Source organism: Acomys russatus, unplaced genomic scaffold, assembly GCF_903995435.1.
Source record: "Acomys russatus unplaced genomic scaffold, mAcoRus1.1, whole genome shotgun sequence".
Taxonomy (NCBI): domain Eukaryota; kingdom Metazoa; phylum Chordata; class Mammalia; order Rodentia; family Muridae; genus Acomys; species Acomys russatus.
In genome coordinates, this window is record NW_026131939.1 from 116,186 (window position 1) to 125,122 (window position 8,937).

Genomic DNA, 8,937 nt, shown 5'->3' on the forward strand with positions numbered 1-8,937 from the left:
AGAAACACATCTCACCCATAATGATAGGAATTACCTCAGGGTAAAAGGTTGGAAAAAAATATTCCAAGCAAATGGTCACAAGAAGCAAGCAGGCATAGCCATTTTAGTATCGAACAAAATAGACTTTCAACCAAAATTAATCAAAAGGGATGAGGAAGGACACTTCATACTCATCAAAGGTAAAGTCAACCAAGATGACATCACAATTCTGAACATCTATGCTCCCAATACAAGGACAACCACATTTGTAAAAGATCTGCTAAAAAAGCTTAAACCACACATCGATCCCCACACAATAACACTGGGGGACTTCAACACCCCACTCTCACTGAAGGATAAGTCATTGAAACAGAAACTAAACTGAGAAATAACATCATTAACCAATGCCATGGGTCAAATGGATCTAACAGATATTTATAGAACCTTTCACCCAAACAAGAAAGAATATACCTTCTTCTCTGCACCCCATGGAACGTTCTCCAAAAGTGATCATATCATAAGTCACAAAGCAAGCCTCAACAGATACAAGAGGATTGAACTAATACCTTGTATCCTATCAGATCACCATGCTCTTAGGCTGCAATTCAACAACAGAAATAACAAAAACCGTACACATATGTGGAAACTTAACAACTCTCTTCTAAATGACACCTGGGTCAGGGAAGAAATAAAGAAAGAAATCAAGGAGTTTCTGAAATTCAATGAAAATGAAGGAACAACATACCCAAATTTGTGGGATACTTTGAAAGCAGTGTTAAGAGGAAAATTCATAGCACTAAGTGCCTTTAAAAAGAAATTGGAAACCTCGCACATAAGCATCTTAACAACACAACTGGAAGCCCTAGAAAAAAAAGAACCAGTAATACCCAAAAGGAGTAGATGTCTGGAAATAATCAAACTCAGGCGTGAAATTAACAAATTAGAAACTAAGAAAACAGTCCAAAGAATCAACAAAACCAAGAGCTGGTTCTTTGAGAAAATCGACAAGATAGACAGACCATTAGCCAAACTAACTAAAAGGCAGAGAGACAGTATTGAAATCAACAAAATCAGAAATGAAAAGGGAGACATAACAACAGACACTGAAGAAATACAAAGAATCATAAGATGCTACTTTGAAGGCACATATGCCACAAAATTTGAAAATCTAAGGGAAATGGACGATTTTCTTGATCAATTTCATTTGCCAAAGTTGAGTAAAGAACAGATAAACAAGCTAAATACTCCCATTTCCCCTACAGAAATAGAAGCAATCATTGATAGTCTCCCAACCAAAAAAAGCCCAGGGCCAGATGGTTTCAGTGCACAATTCTACCAGACATTCAAGGGTGAGCTAATACCGATACTCTTCAAGCTACTCCAAAAGATAGAAATGGATAGAATATTCCCAAATTCATTCTATGAGGCCATAGTCTCATTGATACCTAAACCTCACAAAGACTCAACAAAAAAAGAGAATTTAAGACCAATTTCTCTTATGAATATCGATGCAAAAATACTAAATAAAATACTTGCAAAACGAATACAAGAACACATCAAAGATATCATTCACCATGACCAAGTAGGCTTCATTCCAGGCATGCAGGGATGGTTTAATATATGGAAATCCATCAATGTAATCCACCATATAAGCAAACTGAAGAAAAAAAAAAACCACATGATCATCTCTTTAGATGCAGAGAAAGCATTTGATAAAATCCAACACCCATTCATGTTTAAAGTTTTAGAGAGATCAGGGATACAAGGCACTTTCCTCAACATAATAAAGGCTATATACAGCAAGCCTATAGCCAAAATCAAAGTAAATGGTGAGATACTCAAGGAAATTCCTCTAAAATCGGGAACAAGGCAAGGCTGCCCACTCTCTCCATATCTCTTCAATATAGTACTCGAAGTTCTAGCCAGAGCAATAAGACAACAAAAGGAGATCAAGGGTATCCAAATGGGAAAGAAGGAAGTCAAATTATCCCTGTTTGCAGACGATATGATAGTGTACATAAGTGACCCTCAAAATTCCACCAGAGAACTCCAACAGCTGATAAACACCTTCAGCAAATTAGCTGGATACAAAATTAACTCAAAAAAGTCTGTAGCCTTCCTATACACAAATGACAAGCTTGCAGAGTAAGGAATTAGAAAAACCACACCCTTCACATTAGCCACAAGCAATATAAAATATCTAGGAGTCACTCTAACTAAGCAAGTGAAGGACTTATTTGAAAGAAATTTCAAAACTTTGAAGAAAGAGATTGAAGATGACCTGAGAAGATGGAATGATCTTCCTTGCTCATGGATCGGGAGAATTAACATAGTAAAAATGGCCATCCTACCAAAAGCAATCTACAGATTCAATGCAATCCCTATCAAAAATCTACACAATTTTTTAAAGACATTGAAAGTTCAATTCTGAACTTCATATGGAAAAACAAAAAACCCAGGATAGCTAAAACAATCTTGTACAATAAAAGGTGCTCCAGAGGAATCTCCATACCTGATCTCAAACTGTACTATAAAGCAATCGTAATTAAAACAGCTTGGTACTGGCACAGCAACAGGCTGGTTGATCAGTGGAATCGAATTGAAGACCCAGATATGAATCCACACACATATGGTCACTTGATTTTTGACAAAGAAGCCAAATCCATTTAATGGAAAAAGGATAGCATCTTCAACAAATGGTGCTGGTCTAACTGGAGGTCTATGTGTAAAAAAATGCAACTGGACCCATATTTGTCACCTTGCACAAAACTCAAATCAGAGTGGAACAAAGACCTCAACATAAAACCAGAGACACTAAGTCACTTAGAAGAAAAAGTGGGGAAGAGCCTGGAACATATTGGCACAGGAGACAACTTCCTGAACAGAACACCCACAGCCCAAGCTTTAATGTCAACCATTAATAAATGGGACCTCATGAGGCTGAGAAGCTTCTGCAAGGCTGGAGACACTGTCAAGAGAACAAAGCGACAGCCTACAGACTGGGAAATGATCTTCACCAACCCTACATCTGACAAAGGTCTGATATGCAAAATATATAAAGAACTCAAGAAGCTAAACACCACCAAACCAAATAACCCAATTGAGAAATGGGGCTTGCAACTAAACAGAGAATTCTCAACAGAGGAATATCAAATGGCTGAGAAACACTTAAAGAAATGCTCAACCTCCTTAGTCATCAGGGAAATGCAAATCAAAACAACTCTGAGATTCCATCTTACACCCATCAGAATGGCTAAGATCAAAAACTCAAGTGACACCACATGCTGGCGACGATGTGGGGAGAGAGGAACACTCCTTCATTGCTGGTGGGAATGCAAACTAGTACAGCAACTTTGGAAATCTATCTGGTGCTATCTCAGAAAAATGGGAATAGGGCTTCCTCAAGACCCAGCTATTCCATTCCTTGGAATACACCCAGAAGATGCTCCAGTACACCACAAGAAAATTTGCTCAACCATTTTCATAGCAGCCTTATTCATAATAGCCAGAACATGGAAACAGCCAAAGTGTCCATCAGTAGAAGAATGAATAAAGAAACTGTGGTACATATACACTATGGAATACTACTCAGCTATTAAAAACAAGGAATTCCTGAAATTTGTGGATAAATGGATTGAGCTAGAAATGATCATAATGTGTGAGTTAACCCAGAAGCAGAAAGACTTAAATGGTATATACTCAGTTATATCTGTACACTAGCCCAAGGGGCATGTCCCACCAAAGCCTTCACTTACCAGGAAACTGAGATAGAGGAGAGGACATCCTATTGGGACTCTAGATGAGAGAAGCTTGGGAGAATAGCAAAGTAGAAGGATCCAGAGGGTCCTAGAAACCTACAAGTACAACATTATAATAGGCAGATTTGGGCCCAGGGGTCCCGCTCAAACTAAGGCACCAGCCAAGGACAATACAGGTGGTAAATTTTAAACCCCTACCCAGATCTAGCCAATGGTCAGAACAGTCTCCACACTTGAGTGGAGAGTGGGATATGACTTTCTCACGTACTCTGGTGCCTCACATATGACCATGTCCCCTGGAGGGGGAGACCTGGTGGCACTCAGAGGAAGGACAGCACATTACGGAGAAGAGACTTGATACCCTTTGAGCATATACAGGGGGAGGTAATCCCTCTCAGGAACAGTCATAGGGGAGGAGAATAAGGGGAAAAGGGGAGGGAGGGAAGCATGGGAGGACACAAGGGATGGGATAACCGTTGAGATGTAACAAGAATAAATTAATAAAAAAAAAAGAACAAGGAAATCTTCAGTTTTGCTGGCAAATGGATGGAATTAGAAATGAACATCCTAAGTGAGATAACCCAAACCCAAAAAGGCACACATGGCATATACTCACTCATATGTGGATTTTAAATCAACATAGACAACTTAGGAGAGACTCCACCCAGCAGGGTATAGGGACAGTTACAGAATCTGAAAGTTGGACACTGGACAGAGTCCCGAGTGTATCGGGTGGCCCTGTCAGGCCACAGAGGAAGAGGTTATATGTAGTACAGGGTATACTAGATAAACTAAGGTCAGAGGTTAGGGGAGAAGAGCTGCCCTATTCAAAGACTAGGGGAGGGAGGGAAAGGGGATGAGAGAGGGCATGGGAGGGGGGTAGATAAGGGAGGGGGTGGAATCAGGAGGGGAAGAGAGAGAGAGAGAGAGGGCTACAGTTGAGATGTAAAGAACTCAAACTACAGAATAAGCAGGCAATTTATAGTCCTAATCCCGCTACCTGGGAATAGTTCTCAGGCTGGCAGAGATATAAATGTAAAGGCATAGTGAGGCCTCATGTTGACCGCAGATTCTCTGTGTCTAAGTATTAGAGTACACTAATTGTTAGGCATGAGGGAAGATTTGCAAATGCCTTACATGGACCCATACAATGCCCCAAAAACTAGCTTTAATTTTTCTGTGCATCCCACATACCTCGTACAATTATAATGTTAGAATTGTAAAATGCTTGTGAGAAATTGTTTTCAGAACAAAATAACCAACTAGATCAGAACTGACAGGAATCATTCCCCCCAGCATGATGGACCCTGACATCTTGCATCCTCCTAGTTCCAGCCCCAGATGATTCTGTTGCTTTTACCTATCAGATTTGGACAGATTCCTGGACAACATTGTAGAAAACCTCTGATCCAATTTGGACCACCATTCCAATCTCCTACTAAGCCTGGAATCTTTCAACATTTAGAAACTGAACCACAAATGCAATAACTAGATTGCTTAACCATTCTCTCCAGTTTGGGGGGGCCCATTCCAAGGTATTATTTGCCCCAGTTGAACCTGAAGAAACCTTAAGAGAATGATGCCCCATTCTCTCAAATCAGGGATGGGCTGAATAGGTTTCTGCTTGCTTGCTTGATCTACAAATGCTTATTCTCATCGGGAGGTGGTCATAAGTCATTATTGGTCTTATACAGAAAATAAATTAGGGGAAAATGCAGGAATGTCTCTCTTTGCCTTTATTTTTCATACATAGGCAAGAAGATGGGAGCTAAAAGGAAAGAAAGGGAGATTTAGGAGCATAGAGGGAGAATAGAACAAAAGCTAGATGATTGAACCTACACTTTAACTCAAGGCCTTAATTGTTACTTATGATGAAGGTTATGTCTAAGTCATTGTCATAGAATTTAGTATACTGATACAAAACATGAGCATGTCAAATACTTGGCAGATTTTAACATGAGAATATGATAGATATGACTCTATTGATATATGAGGTAAATTATTTTAATAAGGTCTTCAAAAGCCTCAGAGACACACAGAATATGGCATTTAAAGTTGTTCTTACAGTCCTAAATTTCTTCGACAACTAGACAAGTTAACTCCTGACAACACCCAGCCAACCTCAAAGAAAATGATGAGCTTCAGAAACCTCCTTATGGAGAAGGTCTCAAAGGTGGCAACCCAACCATAGCACAAAATATCCTCGTTCCTGCCACAAACAGAATCTGCCTAAAAATGGGCAACTTAGATGGAGGCAGAGTCGACAGCTGCACTCTGCCAAGTCAGAGCAAGCAAGTCCTCAATAGTTCCTGCCCTGCAAACAAGCATGGCAGAGATATTAGGCCAGAAAGTTGAAGAAGAGGCTCCAATGTTATAAAGTGTATTGGGTGACTGGTCAGGCAGTAAAGTGTCTTAAGTCAATTTGTACATTTTGGAAGCTACTAACCCACACTGCTGGTTCGCTCAGGAATTTAAGTTTTATTCCTTCTCAAGTCTCTGAGGGGCGTTGAAGACAAGATAGTATAGCTTTACAACCAAGCTTAGTTGATTAGGGGACAAGATCATCTTAGATTAAGTTAAAGAAGTTAAGCTATTAGAGTTGAGATAGGATAGGTATTGAATTTCATTCAGAAATGTAGACCCAACAAGACAGAAAAGACACTTACTTCAAATGAGACGAATGCAGATGGCCAATTCACTACATGAATGTAACATGTATAGAACTTATTATTCTCATGATTGTCACATGGTTCTCCCTGCTGTATGTAGTTTGTTTTATACATGTGTAATAAAATAAAATTAAAAAAAATCTGAAGACAAAAAGAAAAAGATTTTGTCAAAGGCTTTTTCAGCATATAAGGATATGATCATGTAATATATTTTTCTTTCAATTTCTTCATATTGTGGATTGCATTGAGATATTTTTGTTTGTTAAATCATCTCTGCACCTCTGGGATCAAGCCTACTTTATCATGGTGAATATTTTTGATGTGTTCTTGGATTCTGTTTGTGAGTATTTTATTGAGTATTTTTGCATCACTGTTCATAAGGGAATTTGGTGTGAAATTTTATTTGTTGGGTCTTTTTGTGGTGTATGTATCAGAGTGACTTTTGCCTCATAGAATGAGTTTTGCAATGTTCCTTTTGATTTTATTTTGTAGGATCATTGGAAGAGTGGTGGTATTAGCATGTCTTTGAAAGTCTGTCAGAATTCTGGGCTTAAATCATCTGGCCTTGGGCCTTTTTTGGTTGGGAAACTGCTTCTACTTCTTTAGGCATTATAGGACTATTTGCATAACATATTTTTCAGCATATAAGATGACTTTTTGAGCCCTGAAATATCCATACCAAAGTCAGGGGTTGTGTTATACTCTGAGTACTTACCTGCAGCTTGCTTCCCCTTGTTTCATATGTCTGGCATTTAGTGGGGGGTGATGCTGCTCATTTCCCACTCTGTATGGGGAATATGAAGCAGGGAAGAGCATGCTGCACACATCTTCCTGTACCTTTAGGAGGATAATCTGACCATGGATTGGCTCCACCAGAACTTGCCCATTTGACTCAGAGGGCTGCACACCTTCAGGTTGAGTGTGGAGTGTACCTTAAAGGGGATGTGTAGGCTGGCACTAGATGTCTGCTGGCATTTAAGAAAGCACCTGTCTGTCTGTCTGTGCCCTGCCTGAAAATAGACACATGCCCAAGTCCCCTTACAGGATGTGATTTGGAAAAGGGGTAGTCTCATACAGCAAGTATATTCCAAACTTTATATTTTAACTGGAAATGTTGGGGGTTGTCTTATATTTGCAGTCTTTTTATACACTGAAGATGGTACTTTACCTGATTTGATTTAACTTTGGTAAGTTGAATCTATCAAGAAAATTGTTCAGTTCATTTGGATTTTCAAATTTTGTGGCATATAGGCTTTTGAAGTAAGACTCAATGATTCTTTAGATATACTCAGCAATGATTGTTATGTTTCCACTTTTTTTCTGTTTCCTTTTTAAAAACTTAATCAATTAATTTATTCAGATTACATCTCAAGTGTTTTCTCCTCACTTGTATCTTTCCATTCCTTCCTTCCTCCTGATTTCACCCTATTCCCTTGCCCCAGGTCTATGACCAAAAGGAACCTCCTCCTCTTCACCATATGGTCATAGGCTATTACGTCTCATCTTGCTAGCCTGCTTATCCTTTCTCTGAGTGACACCAGGCCCCCACAATATTGTTTTCTCTGCTTTTTGGTTAGTTTGGTTGAAGGTTTGTCTACTTTGTTGATTTTCTCAAAGAATCAGCGCTTAATTTTGTTGATTCTTTGTAATGTCTTCTTAGCTTCTATTTTATGATTTCAGCCCCGAGTTTGGTTATATCCTGATTTCTACTCCTTTTGGTGTGTTTGCTTTTTTTTTGTTCTAGAGCTTTCAGGTGTGCTATTATGTCACTAGTGAAATCACTCCCACTTCTTTATGAAACCTCTTAATACTATGACCTTTCTCCTTAGCACTGCTTTCATTGTGTCCCATGTTTGTGTATGTTATGTCTTCATTTTCATTGAATTCTAGAAAGTCTTTAATTTTCTTCTTTATTTCTTCATTGATAAGAGTGAACACTGAGTAGACAGTTGTCTACTTTCCATTAGTTTGTAGGCTCTCTGCTTTTTCCTGTTGTTGTTGAAGTACTATTTTAATCCATTGTGTTCTGATAAGATACAAGGAGTTATTTCTATTTTCTTGTATCTGTTGAAATTTTCTTTGTGACTTACTATATGGTGAATTTTGTAGAATGTTCCATGCAGTGTTGAGAAGAAGACATATTCTTTTGTGTTTAGGTGAAATGTTCTACAGATATCTGTTAAATTCATTTAATTAAAAATGTTGGTTATTTAAATTATTTCTCTGTTTAGTTTCTGTCTCATCAATCTGTTCATTAGTTATAGTGGGGTAGTAAAGTCTATTCCTATTAATGTGTTGGACTCATTGTGTGATATAAGATTTTGTACTGCTTCTTTTATGAATGTGGGTATTCTTTTATTTGGAGCATAGATCTCAAGAACTGAGATGTCATATTGGTGGATTTTTTCCTTTAATCTAAGTGTTCTTCTTCATTTTTTAATTAGCTTTGGTTGAGGACCTATTTATTAGATATTAGAATGGGTACTCCATCTTGATATTTGTACCTGTTTACTTAGTAAACCTACTTTTTT